We start from the raw sequence: 13,710 nt of genomic DNA, 5'->3' as shown, positions 1-13,710 counted from the left end.
ATTGTTATAACATTTTAAATAACTGAAAACTGAAAAGAAAAGAAAAAGAAGATCCTTTCTTGATAGAGGATTCCGGGTTGGGAGCATTCCATTCATAGGAACTTCCACTTAAGGTATGCCATAAAAGGATAAGATTCCTGTGAGCATGTGACTTACAAACTCATTCTTATTCCCTTATAGTCACATGGCTAAAAAGTAAAACTAAAAACCCTGTAACTCTGTGTAAGCACTGACTAGTGTAAGAGCTAAGGAATGACTGGCCAAACAAAAGCCCCACGTGAACCATACAAGTGATTCAGCGCTGAAGAACTTGACTGAAAATACGAAGATGACCCATATTACAGTTGAGAGAAGTCAAGACTCTTGACCTTTCTATTTAAGAATCCTTCATATTATGAAGCTCTGCCTAAGTTACTGAAGCTCACACCAGGGGAGGAGCAGAGAAACTAAGGAGACTCAGAAGAGATAGGAATCACCTGAGTCGTTTCTCTTCGGTAATGGGACTGGTGCCTACATTAGTTTCATACTCTGTCTGCCTCCTTCCTGAAGTTCAAATGCACAAAGTGGGAATGGGATTAATAGAACCTTTGAGCTGTAGAACATGAAAGTGAGGCGAAGTATGCAGGAGATCTCAATCACCCCACCAGTGATAGAATAGAAACGTTCCTCTCCATAGGTAATAACTACCGTGGTTAAACATTTTTTCAGGTTACTTTCAGATATCTTATGTGATTTTTGTATCTCCAACATAGATAAAATGGATATCAATAAGTACTTACCAAGTGACCAAGAAGACTGACAATTATAACTTTACTAAAGGATTCCTCATGTACTTATATTAAAAGAATACCTCCTTTTTTCCTCTGAGCCTAGCCAATCTAAATTTGACTTTCCTTCTTTCCTCACTAACAAAATTTTCTTAGCAGAAGAAAATCCTATTTATAATAGGCCCTTCCAGTGGAAAATATGGGTTCACAATGTGAAAGACCACGCTTAACATAGATAGTAACTGTACTATTCTTAAAGGAAGTTTCCCACACAACTTGGTCTCTGTCAACAGGCCACAGAAAACAACATGGTGTTAATTAAGTTTAAAAATTCTCTTTCCATTTTAAGACTAATTAGCATATAGCACTTTCATCAGATTTATTGAAAACTTATACTGGGGAATTAGACTGAATGTTGCTTCATGGCATAGAAAACCCCTCCCCCAAAAACTCCCCAAATGCAAACCATGGATTTAACTAGTTGTTATCTAATAGAAGAAACTTAGAATGCTTTAATTCCTATCACTTCTCATCTATTCCATGTTATTGATGTCTAGTATTTTAGTTCTATTTTGTTTTTAAATTCCCCCCAAATTAGTCATCATGCCATAGAGTTTACCAGGATCACTCCCACTATTATGTTGAGAATTGACTGTAAGACATCTGGGGAGAAGTAGTCAGGGTTGAAATAGGAAGCCATTGCCAAATTCCAGATCAAAGAAGATGGTAGCACAGACCAAGATGAAAACAATGGGGGTCTTCAAATGTACTTGGATTTGAGATACATTTATAAGGCAGAGCTGATAGGTTTCACTAACTGGATATACATTAGAAAGAAAGAAGGCAATCATGACCCCAAGGGTATTGGCCTGAGTAACTGGAAGGACAGTGTTAGTCAATTGGGAAAGACTGAAGAGAACAGTGGAGGGGAATTGAATGGTGGGGTGTGGTGGCTGGGAAAATGCTAATTTTATGATGTATCTGGTCAATATCTAAATGAACATGTGGGACATTTAATTTGGAAGTTGCCAATGTATAGTTGGGAATTAAAGCCATGAGTCTAGATGATATTAAGGGTGAGGCAATAGCTAGTTGTTGTGGATCAAGAGCAACTGGTGAAGAATAATTAGAGACAGCAACTATAAAAATCTGTCAAGGAGTTTTTCTAGAGAGCATTAGCTGGAGGGAATTTTAGGGTCAAGGAAATACTCTTTTCAATTAACTGGGAGCTAGAACATATTTTATGCTGATAAGTATGATTCATGAGATTTGAGGAACACCTTTTAGGCCTATTTGAGGTTAGTGGTCATGAATTTGGTGTGAGACCAGTCAGAATGATAGGATACTTGTCTAGCTGTAGTCAGCTACCTATGCAGAAGTTGAGTAGTGAAGGAGATGCATTTAGCCATGACTGGGTATTGCCAAGAGTGTACAATAAAGCAAGAGGATCATGAAAGATAAGAATTATGGACAAAGGATTGAGTCTACACATCCATTACGCAACTTAGAATACATAGGGAAATAGTAAGCTCTAGAATATTTAAGAGGTAATTTGAGAAGAGGAGGCTGAGAGATAGCACAAATATGGTAAGAGCAATGGATTATAGGTTCTGGATAGGGCTGAAGGATTATTGCAGTTGAGATACCAGAGGGAAAACAGGAGGTTGAAATTAGATAGTGAGATAAATGGAGATTATGCAGGGATTACATCTGATTTAACGACAAGTGTAGTATATAAGTGAGAGAATTCCTGAAGTAGAGTGGAGGAAATTACATTGAAGAGGAGGTTATTTAGGAAGAGAGAAGCCAAGGTATTCAATTAATATATTCAAATAATATATTCAGATTCTCTGAGATCAAGAACTAAGAACACAGAAGTATTGGAGAGAGAAGTAGAAAGAGAAACAATGATCTAGGAACCGAAATCTTCAGGGAATAATAGGCAACAGCTATTGAGTGTTTACAATGAGCCAAACACTAATTATACTAATATTGACTCTTTTAAGACTCACACAACTCTATAAGCTACTATTATTATCATCATTTTTGAAACTAAAAAATTTAAGTGCAAACAACTTAAGTAATTCACTGAAAGTCACACAGCTAATAAGTTGAATTCATATTTGAGCCCAAGCTGTCCAGATCCCTAATTATATTCTTAACTGCTCTGCTATACTTCATGGAACAAGTGAGGAATGGCTCTTGTTGTGTTAGACTGCAAAAGGGGTGGTAGCAGGTGGAATATTTGATGACGTGAGCCATAAAACTGAGTATAGTTAGGACTTTGGGAAGAAGACTGGTTTGTATCAGTGAAGAGCAAACAAAACTGGTGTCTCACTCCTGCATGGAAACCAAAAGGAGAGAGAAAGGAGTAAAGAAGAGGTGGTTAAATTGATCAGAATGTTCTCCTAGAGTTTTTTTCAGGGCAGTTATGTCTAAATCTTTCTTGTGTATCAAATGATGTCCACATGCTCTAAGAGAGCTGATGTCAAGTTGACTTATAGCATGTCCCATAGGATCACTCAAAGGGACCCCAGAAGTAGATGAATGAAGAGGCAGAGAGAGCATCACTCATCAATGAGATTGCAAGTGAATGGGCCACAGAGCTGGGGGTGGAGGTGAGGTCTCTGATTCACCCACAAAAGTACTCCAGAAGAGAAAGCGTAAGCTCTAAATGTTAGCCAAACACAGAGAGAGTGCAGGTGCCAGGCAAGTCAGAACTTTCCCGTCCCAGATCCTCTTATCTTTCATTCCTCCCTTCAACTCCCTTCCCAGGACACAGAAACCACAGAATTGGAGGTGAGAAAGAAGCCAGCCACAATCCCTGCCCAGAACATAGGCTCCCCACCTGCAGCAGGCTTGAGCTTTGAATAAAACTGGTGTTGATTATTCCATGGGAATGCACATTCTAATTTCTGAAGTAACTTAAAGTGACTCTGAAATTTGTTATCTACAAGTAATTAGAAAAGACACTGAATGAGTCAAATTTTCAGTGAAGGCCAGGAGGAAAACTTCCCTTACTGAAATAAGTAACAAAGGGATAGGGAGAGAAAATAAGAAAGGTGCTACATGATTACACACCTTGAGTCCTGATTCTTGAACACAGTAGTTACAGCAGTCTCTCTGCTTCCAGTCTTGTCCCCTTACCATCCATCCTCCACCCAGTTACCAGAGTAAGATTTAAAACAGAAAACATATCACAACAAATTTTAATTCTGCACTGGCATTTCATTGCACTTAGAATAAAGTTCAAACTCTTTTCTGTGGTCTATAAGACCATACATTATTTCACCCCTACCTATCTCTCTGATCTCATCTTCTATCACTTCTCTCCTCTTTTCCTGGAACTTGTTGAATTCTTTCTCCACTTAGGCCTTTGTACTTGCTGTTTCCATCTGCCTGAAATGTTCTCTCCCAAGGTCTCCATATAGTTAGTCTTCCATCTCATTTGGTCTCTGTTTGGAAGACTTTGCAGAGTGGCTTTCTTTGACCACTCAGACTAAAGAAACTGCCATTGCTAGTTATTCAATCTCAGATCTTCCTTCATAGTACAACCACTTCATAGTACAACCACTATTTGCAATCATCTTATTCATTTATTTGTGTCTTGTGTCCATTCACTTCCAACTAGAATGTAAAAACCTATATAATCAGGGACATTTTTATTTTGATTACTATTGCATCCCCCCAGTACTAGAGCTTTGCCTAATACACAGTAAGTTCTCAATAAATATTATGTAAAAACTTATATATTTTCATTTCAAACATGTTACATCGTACTCAATAATATTTATAACGAAAATTTCTTTATTGGAACAGAAAACTTTCCAAAGGAGCAATACAGAAGGCATGAGTCCTTTAGTGAGGAAGTGTGTTGAGGAAATTGGCTAGAAATCATTCTTCTGAAGCAGCATTTTGACATCAGTTACATTAGTATATCAGTTAGAGTTTAATAAGAGAAGCAAAATGACTATGAACTATGGGACAAAAGATTTATTATAGGAATTAGACTTTCTATAATTGTGGGAGGAGTGGGGAAATGAATGTCTGAAAGAGAGAATTAAGAAATCAGACAAGTCACAAACCAATCATTTTGAGAAACCAAGCATGTCCAGACATCTAAGTGGAAATGAGTAGGGGAAGATGATGGAGAAGTCTCTGGAAAATACTTGGTGACAGGTCTAAGGCCCCTATGGGTCAGTAAGGTCAGCAGTTGGCAAAAGAGCTGGATCTGGAGCAGGGAAATGACAAGGTGGAATCAACCAGCTTGTCCTCACTCAGTGTGTCACCACAACTAACCATCTCAATCTTCAGAGAGCACTGGATACTGTTTTCCTTCTACCACCCAAAACTCATCCAAGTACTACTTTTAGCCAACTCTAACCCAGAACCACAGGGGGAGGAGAATCTGGGAAACGTAGGTCCAGCTTAACCAAATGAACAATAGGATGACACTTCAACAGTTAGTTAACAGTCATTTCACTTGTAAGTAACAGAAACTCAATAATGTATTCCCAAACAGATACATTTCTTGTAAAGGATATATAGGTATTTCTTGAAACGCAAAAGTAGGAAAGGTTGGAAATCAGGAACTGAAAAGCCCTCTGACCATCTCTAAACTCTATTTCTCTCTGTGTATCTTCAGTCCTCCTGCAAAAGAGCTTCTTCTACTTCTTTCATGTGGCGGTAAACTTGACCTGACTTTGCCTCATACAGGTGAGCTACATGAAAAGCAACTGACTTTTCTTTCTCTGTCTTCCTCTCTCCATCTCAATTTCAAATTCTCAGGGAAGCATCTCTGATTTACCCAGGTTACCTAGATACCACACACTAATCCCAGCAACTCTGGCCAATGAAGAGGATTCATTGTATAAAACAGATGCTAAGGATGCACGGCTATTCTCATGTAAAAAAGGAACAGACAATACCCAGAAAATGTGATAAGTATCTAAAAAAAGGTATGTGAGTACATATTAACATGTAAAAGTTGGTGTGAATATTGCATCCACGGGATAACAGTTATATGTCTGATAAAAATATGGTTATGAGCCTTTTTGTAGTTTTTTCAGCAAAATAATTAAGAATTATAAGTTTACACTTTGTGCCTTCCCTCTATAAATAGATGGCAACAATAAATATTTGTAATTAAAAGAGAAAAAACATAACTTGGCTCCAAAATAAGATAAATGCACCTGCAATTCTAGAATGGGATAAAGGGGTAAGCAGAGTTGAAGCTGCAAGCCAGAAGAGCTTTTGATTCAGAAAAAGATCCGGAGCTGGAAGTTTTTGTTGGGCAATGAGCCCCAAAAGTACCTCACATTAAGAGAGATACCAGGCTAACTGCTTAAAATCAGGAGCCAAGATGGAGTTCCCTTGTTCTACCAAGAAATCTTAAAAAATTCTGCTTCCTGGGTTAGATATTCCACGGATATGTTGCCTACGGAGGTCAGAGGACAGCCAGAAATATCCTTATGACAGAATTTAAAATAATATGCCTTGTGGCTTAAGGACTAGTGATACAAGTCCTCCTTCTGAACTGGTGGTCCCATGGGAGGCAGATGAAAGCAATAGGCATGGAGGAGAGAGACGGAGAGAAAGAAAATAGAAGGAGTAAAGAGAGAGAGAATTTCCTATTTAAATGAGCCTAAAACCCAAAATTACGTGAACAAAAAATGTAGTACTTAAAAAGGCAGTCAACAAAATAACTCAAAATTTAATGCAGACAAGAGGAAATAAAAACAATATAACAGAGACATAAAATCTTTAAATTAATAAGACTAAAACAATTAAAGAGATAAATGCAGGAATAACATTTGAAAAAGAAACAAGAAATTCTGAAATCAAAAAAGTAAATGATAAGAATTGGTAAACATATGTATTAGTTTTCTATTTCTGAGTTACAGATTACCAAAACCTTATGGCTAAACACAACATACATTTATTATCTCACAGTTTCTATGGGTCAGGGGGCCGGGTGCAGTTTATCTCTGTTCTCTGCTCAGGGTCTCCCACATTGTAATCAACGTGATGTCCAGGGCTGTTGTCTTATCTGAGGTTTGGGGCCCTCTTCAAAGTTCATGTAGTTGTTGGCAAAATTCACTTCCTTGTGGCTGTAGAAATCATGGCAACTTGTTCAAGGCCATGACGAGAGCATCTCTACTCCTCTCATCTCTGACACCTTAATCCTCTTTAAAATGGCTCCACTGTTTAGGATAGGCCCACGCAGGATAATCTGCCTTTTGATTTCCCTAAAGTCAAAGGATTGGAGACTTTGACTACATCTGCAAATCTCTTCAACTTTGCCATATAAGGAAACAAAACGATGGGAATAATATTCCATCACCTTTACTATATTCCATGGTTAGAAGAAAGTTATGGGTCCCACCTACACTGGAGGGGAGGGGCTTATATAAGGACATGGGTCATTGAGAGCTATCTTAGAATTCTATCATAATATAAAACTAAATAGAAATTTTGAATATAAAAATATAGCCTTTGTAGGGGATAAAAATCTGAAAAGATGAGATAAAATCTAGCCTAGACACAGAGACAGACAGATGGGGAGACAGTAGGTGAAGTGGATGACAGTACTGAAATCTTCATCCAGAATGCAGCACAGAGTCACAAAGAGATTACAACAGCAACAAAATTAAAGAGCAGTTAAGAGACAAGAGAATGGAGTAGTTCCAACATGAACATTCCTGAGTTTTTAAAAAAAGAGATGAAGACACAAAATTTGCAGATTTAACAGGTGAGAATTTTTCCAAATTCAAAAAGAAAGGAAACATTGGTCTTCAAATTCAGAGTGTTCTGTCAAGATAAGTGAAAATAAACCTATACCTAAATGCATCATTATGAAATGTAAAAACATCAAGGATAAAGAAATAATCTCAAAAGCTATCAGAGGCAAGGGCCAGCCCCATGGCCCCGTGGTTAAGTTTGGGCCCTCTGATTCAGCCGCCCCAGGTTTTGCCAGTTCTGATCCTGGGCGTGGATGTGGCACAGCTCATCAGGCCATGCTGAGGTGGTGTCCCACAAAGCACAACCAGAGGCACTCACAACTAGAATATACAACTACTGGGGGGCTCTGGGGAGAAGAAGACGAAGGAAAAAAAGAGAAGATTGGCAACAGATGTTGGCTCCGGTGCCAATCTTTAAAAAAAAAAAAGCTATGGGGGGCCAGCCTGGTTGTGCAGGGGTTGGGTTCACATGTTCCACTGTGGCAGCCTGGGGTTCGCTGGTTCTGATCCTGGGTGTGGACCTACACACTGCTTGTCAAGCCATGCAGTGGCAGGCTCCCCACATATAAAATGAAGGAAGATGGGGACAGATGTTAGCTCAGGGCCAGTCTTCCTCAGTGAAAAGAGGAGAATTGGTGGCAGATTTTAGCTCAGGGCTAATCTTCCTCAAAATAAATAAATAAATAAATTTTAAAATAAGCTATGGAAGAGTCCACATTTGAAAAAAAAAAACCTATCAGACAGTAAAAAACAGATTATAAACAAAAAAATGAGGATTAATCTGATGGAATATGTCTCATGAGAAGCAATAGATGATAAAGTAATATTGCTAAAGTGATGAAAAAATAATTATCAAACAAATTTTAAAGCTAGAGTGTGAACATCTTTTCTGACATTCAAAGACAACAAGAGTTGAAGGTACAGACTCACACTAAAAGAGCTGTTGGAGTGGCATTTCCTAAACTTTTTCACATGATAGTATGCTTGGAACATCATAATATTTGTATGTCACATGGGGGTAAACAAACAAGGCTACACTCAGCGGGGAAGACCTGGCCACCTCAGATCAGGCCACCTCGAGGACTGAGATCAGTACCACCCAGCGTGCTGAGGCATACTGGTTTGGAACTATCAAATTTATACATAATCAAAGAAAATTATGTCCCGAAGAAAAGAAAAGATGAGATACTGAAAACAACAGTGAAAGGATAAATTAATAAATATGTGTTTCAAAAAGTAATTAACTATTGATTTTAAAATGAAATATTTTGTTAAGTATGTTTTTCAAAACTGTAAAACCATTGCTCTGGATAACAATAGCAATATGGATATATGTATGTGTGCAAGTGGCATTGGGTGAGATGTTCAAAGGGAAGTGAAAGTGTGCTACAATCTTTGTGATCTGTATGAGAGGAAGGGAGAAATACTAGAGAAATTTAGGCTTTGTTAGAAATATTTATATATAATCATGCATGTGAAAACAATTACAGAAGACTTCTCCTAAAATAGGAATTGACTACAAATCCTGCAAACCAGCAGAGGAAATATAAAGGAATTTTAAAATTTATCAATACAAAAAAAAGAAAGAAAAAGAAGGGAAAGAAAATAATACCAAGAAGGAATTACAAAACGAGATGGTAGAAATGTCTAAACATGTTAATACTCACAATAAATAAGAATGCATTTTTTAAAAGAGAAGGACTAAAATAATTGCAGAACAAAACTGAGCAAAAAACCACTTAGAAAGTCAAAAAGGGGTGAGTAGCAAAAAATTAAATGTTAATTATTATTAGCAATATTAATATACAACAAAATATAATTTAAAGCCAAAACCCACCTTAGCAATAAAAATAGATATAACACACAAGAAAAAAGGAATCCACTCAGAAGATCTAATTATCATGCCATGAAAATCTAGCCTCAAAATGTCTACTTCAAAAACTGACAGAATAACAAGAAAAAATTGACAAGAACACACTTATAAATGATAGACTTTAATGTACTAAGAGTCTGATAAATCAAGCAGATTAAAAAAAAGATCATCACAAAAATGAGACATACCTACATCATATATCACCTGATACAATGCACAGAGATGAGCACAAGATCACTTCCATGGTATTCTTGCTCCAAATGCATAACCTGACTTTAATCATAAAAACATCAGAAAAATCTGAAATGAAATGAAAGTCAGTTTACAAAATAACTGGCCATGATTCTTCAAAAGTAACAAGCTATAGATTGGGAGAGAATATTTACAAACCACATATCTAACAAGTGAGTTATACATAGAATATATAAAGAACTTTTGAATCTCAACAATAAGAAAACAAATAGCTCCCCCTGCCCAAAAATAGGCAACTAGTTGAACACACATTTCCCCAAAGAAGATACATGTATGGCAAACAAGCACATGAAAAGAAGCTCAAAATCATTAATCATTGAGAAAATGAAAATTAAGACCAGAATGAGACACCACTACAGTCCAATTGGAATGGCTAAAATAAGAAAAAATTAGGGTCCAGCCCCATGGCCTAGTGGTGAAGTTTGGCATGATCTGCTTTGGTGGCCCAGGCTTTGGTTCCCAGGCACAGACCTACACCACTTGTCCATGACCATGCTGTGGTGGTGACCCACATACAAAATAGAGGAAATTGGCACAGATGTTAGCTGAAGGCGAATCTTTCTCAGGAAAAAAAAAAATTTAAAAGACAATATCCAATGCTGACAAGGATGCAGAGGAACTGGAATTCTCATACACTGCAGAATGAAAGCAGCCACTCTGGAAAACACTTTGGCAAATTCTTATAAAGAAGATATTTGATATTTGCCCTAGAGAAAGGAATACAGATGTTCACATAAAAACCTGTTCGAGAATGTTTATAGCAGCAAATTCATAATCACCCCAAACTGGAAATAACCTAACCATCTTTCACCTCATTAATGGATAAACAAAGTGTGGTACATCCATACAATAGAATGCTATTCAGCAATAAAAACAACAGCTTATTGATACATGCAACAAAATGGCTGAAATAAATCAGTGAAAGAAATCAGACTCAAAATTTACATATTTTATTATTCCATTTCTATGACTTTCTGGGAAAAGAAAAACTACGGGAAGAAGGAACAGATCAGTGGTTGCCAAGGTGCAGGAGTGAGTGGAGAATTTGACTACATAGGGGCAACACGAGAGAATTCTTGGAGTGATGGAACTGTGGTGGTGGTTCCACAAGTACTGTGGTAGTATGTATCTGTGAAAGCTCTCAAAACTGTTCAGAAAAAACTACAATTTTACTTCATGTAAATTAAAAAATAGATTTTATAGAAATTGCAGATGAACCAAAGACCTACATTTTAAAATCAACACCGGGGCTGGCCCAGTGGCGCAGTGGTTAAGATCACATGCTCTGCTTCAGCGGCCCGGGGTTCGCTGGTTCAGATCCTGGGTGCGGACATGGCACCACTTGGCAAGCCGTGCTGTGGCTGGCATCCTACATATAAAGTAGAGGAAGATGGGCATGGATGTAAGCTCAGAGCCAATCTTCCTCAGCAAAAAGAGGAGGATTGGCGGCAGATGTTAGCTTAGGGCTAATCTTCCTCAAAAAACCAAAAAAGTAAAATAAAATCAACACTAAACTTTCAGAAGAAGAAAGCAAAGAACAATATCTTTTTAACATCATCATTTTGATCATTCAAAAATTCTAAGCCATGAAAGAAAAAATTGTAAATTTAATTGCATAAAAATTCAAAACACTTGTGCAGCAAAAGAAAAAGGCAAGTGACTCATTGAGAGAAGGTATTTGCATATCTACAAACAAATAAAAATTTCATATCCAAAACATAAAAACATCTACAAATCAATAAGGAAAAGCCAAAGAACCCAACAGAAAAACAATGAATGAAAGAAACAAATAGGCAATTCACAGAAACAGAAAACAAATAGTCACGAATGTGAAAATATGGTTATCCCACTCTTCATGATTTAAATACAATTTGAAGCAAGACACAATTTTTACATCTTTATAACTGACATAACAAGATATCTGATAATATGAAATTGTAGATCTGCTAAATGTACAAGCCAGAAATTCCAGTTTTGTGTATGACTCAAGAAAAACATTTTCACATATGCACAATGATACATATATTCATACAATGAAATATTATAGTAGTTAAAACAGATAAACTAGTCTTAAATATATCAATATGGATAAATCTTAAGACCACATTAGTGAGCTAAGTATGCAAGCCTGTATAGAATCATTAAATCACATGTAACAATTCTCTTGGAGAGAGAGGAAGGGAGAAAGAGAACTGTTTGTGGATAAGTATCTATGTAGATATAACAGGAAATCACGAATGAGACTCATATACTTACATTTCAGAATAATCGATACTCTGGAGTTAAAACGAAGAGACGAGAGACAGGGAGGGATACACAGAGCATTTTAAATATTTCTGTAGTTTTTTCATTATTTAAAAAATCTGAAGTAAATTTGGCAAAATGTTAAGATTTGTTAAATTTGGATGAGAGGTAGGGGTCATTATATTTTACAATAGATATTTCTCAAAGAAACAACACAGGGAGGTGAATTTGTACATCCCATCTCTAATGCTTGCTATCATCCATATTCGAAGTCGATTTAACCTTTGGGTCAGAGGTACAAAGTATAATTCTTGCATCCCAGGCAGTTTATAAGACCAATATAAAGAAAGAAAGTATTTAGTTTCCAATCATCTTCATATTTTTAACCTTTAATATTTTTTCAAATCTTGTGTTCGTTTGACAGTGTCCATAATCCATAATGAATAGAACATATTCCACAGATGTGGGGGGATGTCGTTAAGTTTACAAACAGGATGGCTGGTGTGGGGACCTGGAATTGGCCACCCCAAGATATGTCTCTTTGGCATCAGGATTATTTGAGGCTGATTGCTTTTGATAAACTGGAACAGGGAAGGAGGCTCTGAGGAATGGAACTTGCCCTTTGTTAGGACACCTTTACATTTGTAAGGTAAATCTCTATCTGTAAAATGTGCCTCCCTCTCTGTACCAGGAAGAAGAAAGGAGATGACATTCTCTCTAGAAACTCTTAATACCAAAGGCAAGGACTTAAATCTGCATTTTATTGTGCTTCTCTGGTAACCTCCTGTAACTGACTTCCCTCCCCCTCCCAACGTTGGCATTTCTTTAAGGATTAAGCATCTTTCCTTAGGGAAGGAACTGATTGCTGCGCTCACCTGTGACCACCCAGCTCCAGACAATCAACTTGCCTCCTGCTACACCCACCGAAATAGCAGACCATTACCTGCTGTGTCCACCAAGCACTGTGCCGACAGAGCAATCTTGTGACTATTGTGGGAGGGACATTTCAATCACATGTGAAACACCCTGTTTGGGGGTATATAACCACTCTGTGCACCCCACTTCTTCGTGGCCTTTCTTCCTTCGGGAAGAGAGGCCCCGGACCATGGTTCCTCATAAAGCTTTGTTTAATTTTCTCTTGCTATTCTGTCTCATGTGAATTTAATTCGTTCTCCAGCCAGACGAACCCACATTTGGGGAGAGGAAATGTCTTCCTCCCCTACACTCGAAGACTCCTGCTCTAGGTAGTGAGTATTCAGCTTTAGGGTACATATGTGCCACCTGGGGGACATGTTTACCTTGCATCTCTCTTGGGGAGCTATGAATTGAAATGCCCTGTTTCAGTTCAGTCAGTTTGGGATTAGGTCCTGAATCTACACTTTTAACAAGCATCCCAGATGATTCTGAGGCAGGTTTCAAAGGACTATATTTGGAAAACAATTGCTCAAGAATAATACTCTCATACACAAGTATCACAAGTAAGAAGATGGCAGCTTAATTTCCTTAAATTTCTGCAGTAGAGCAAGCCTTATGCTTTCTATATGATTTTAGTGACAGAATGTCACATTAGGCCACCTATTTTCCATTTCCACTGACAGCAAAAGAAAAGGATATGGCTTTTAAGATAATTTCCAGACAAAGACGTGGGCTTTTTTTCTTTTTTTATCCATTGAGAAAAAAAATTTGAGTGAGATTTCCTACTCTGTGTATGTTCTTTTCAAATATGCCTCATGGTCAGAATGCATAATTAGCATTATCCTTATTCCTTCTGCACTGTAGACCATTGTGAACTTCTCTCTGCTGATTCTCACAACAGTTTTGTGAGACACACTCA

Source organism: Equus quagga, chromosome 18, assembly GCF_021613505.1.
Source record: "Equus quagga isolate Etosha38 chromosome 18, UCLA_HA_Equagga_1.0, whole genome shotgun sequence".
Taxonomy (NCBI): Eukaryota; Metazoa; Chordata; class Mammalia; order Perissodactyla; family Equidae; genus Equus; species Equus quagga.
The sequence above is the reverse complement of the archived record's forward strand: the minus strand, read 5'-3'. Positions refer to the sequence as shown.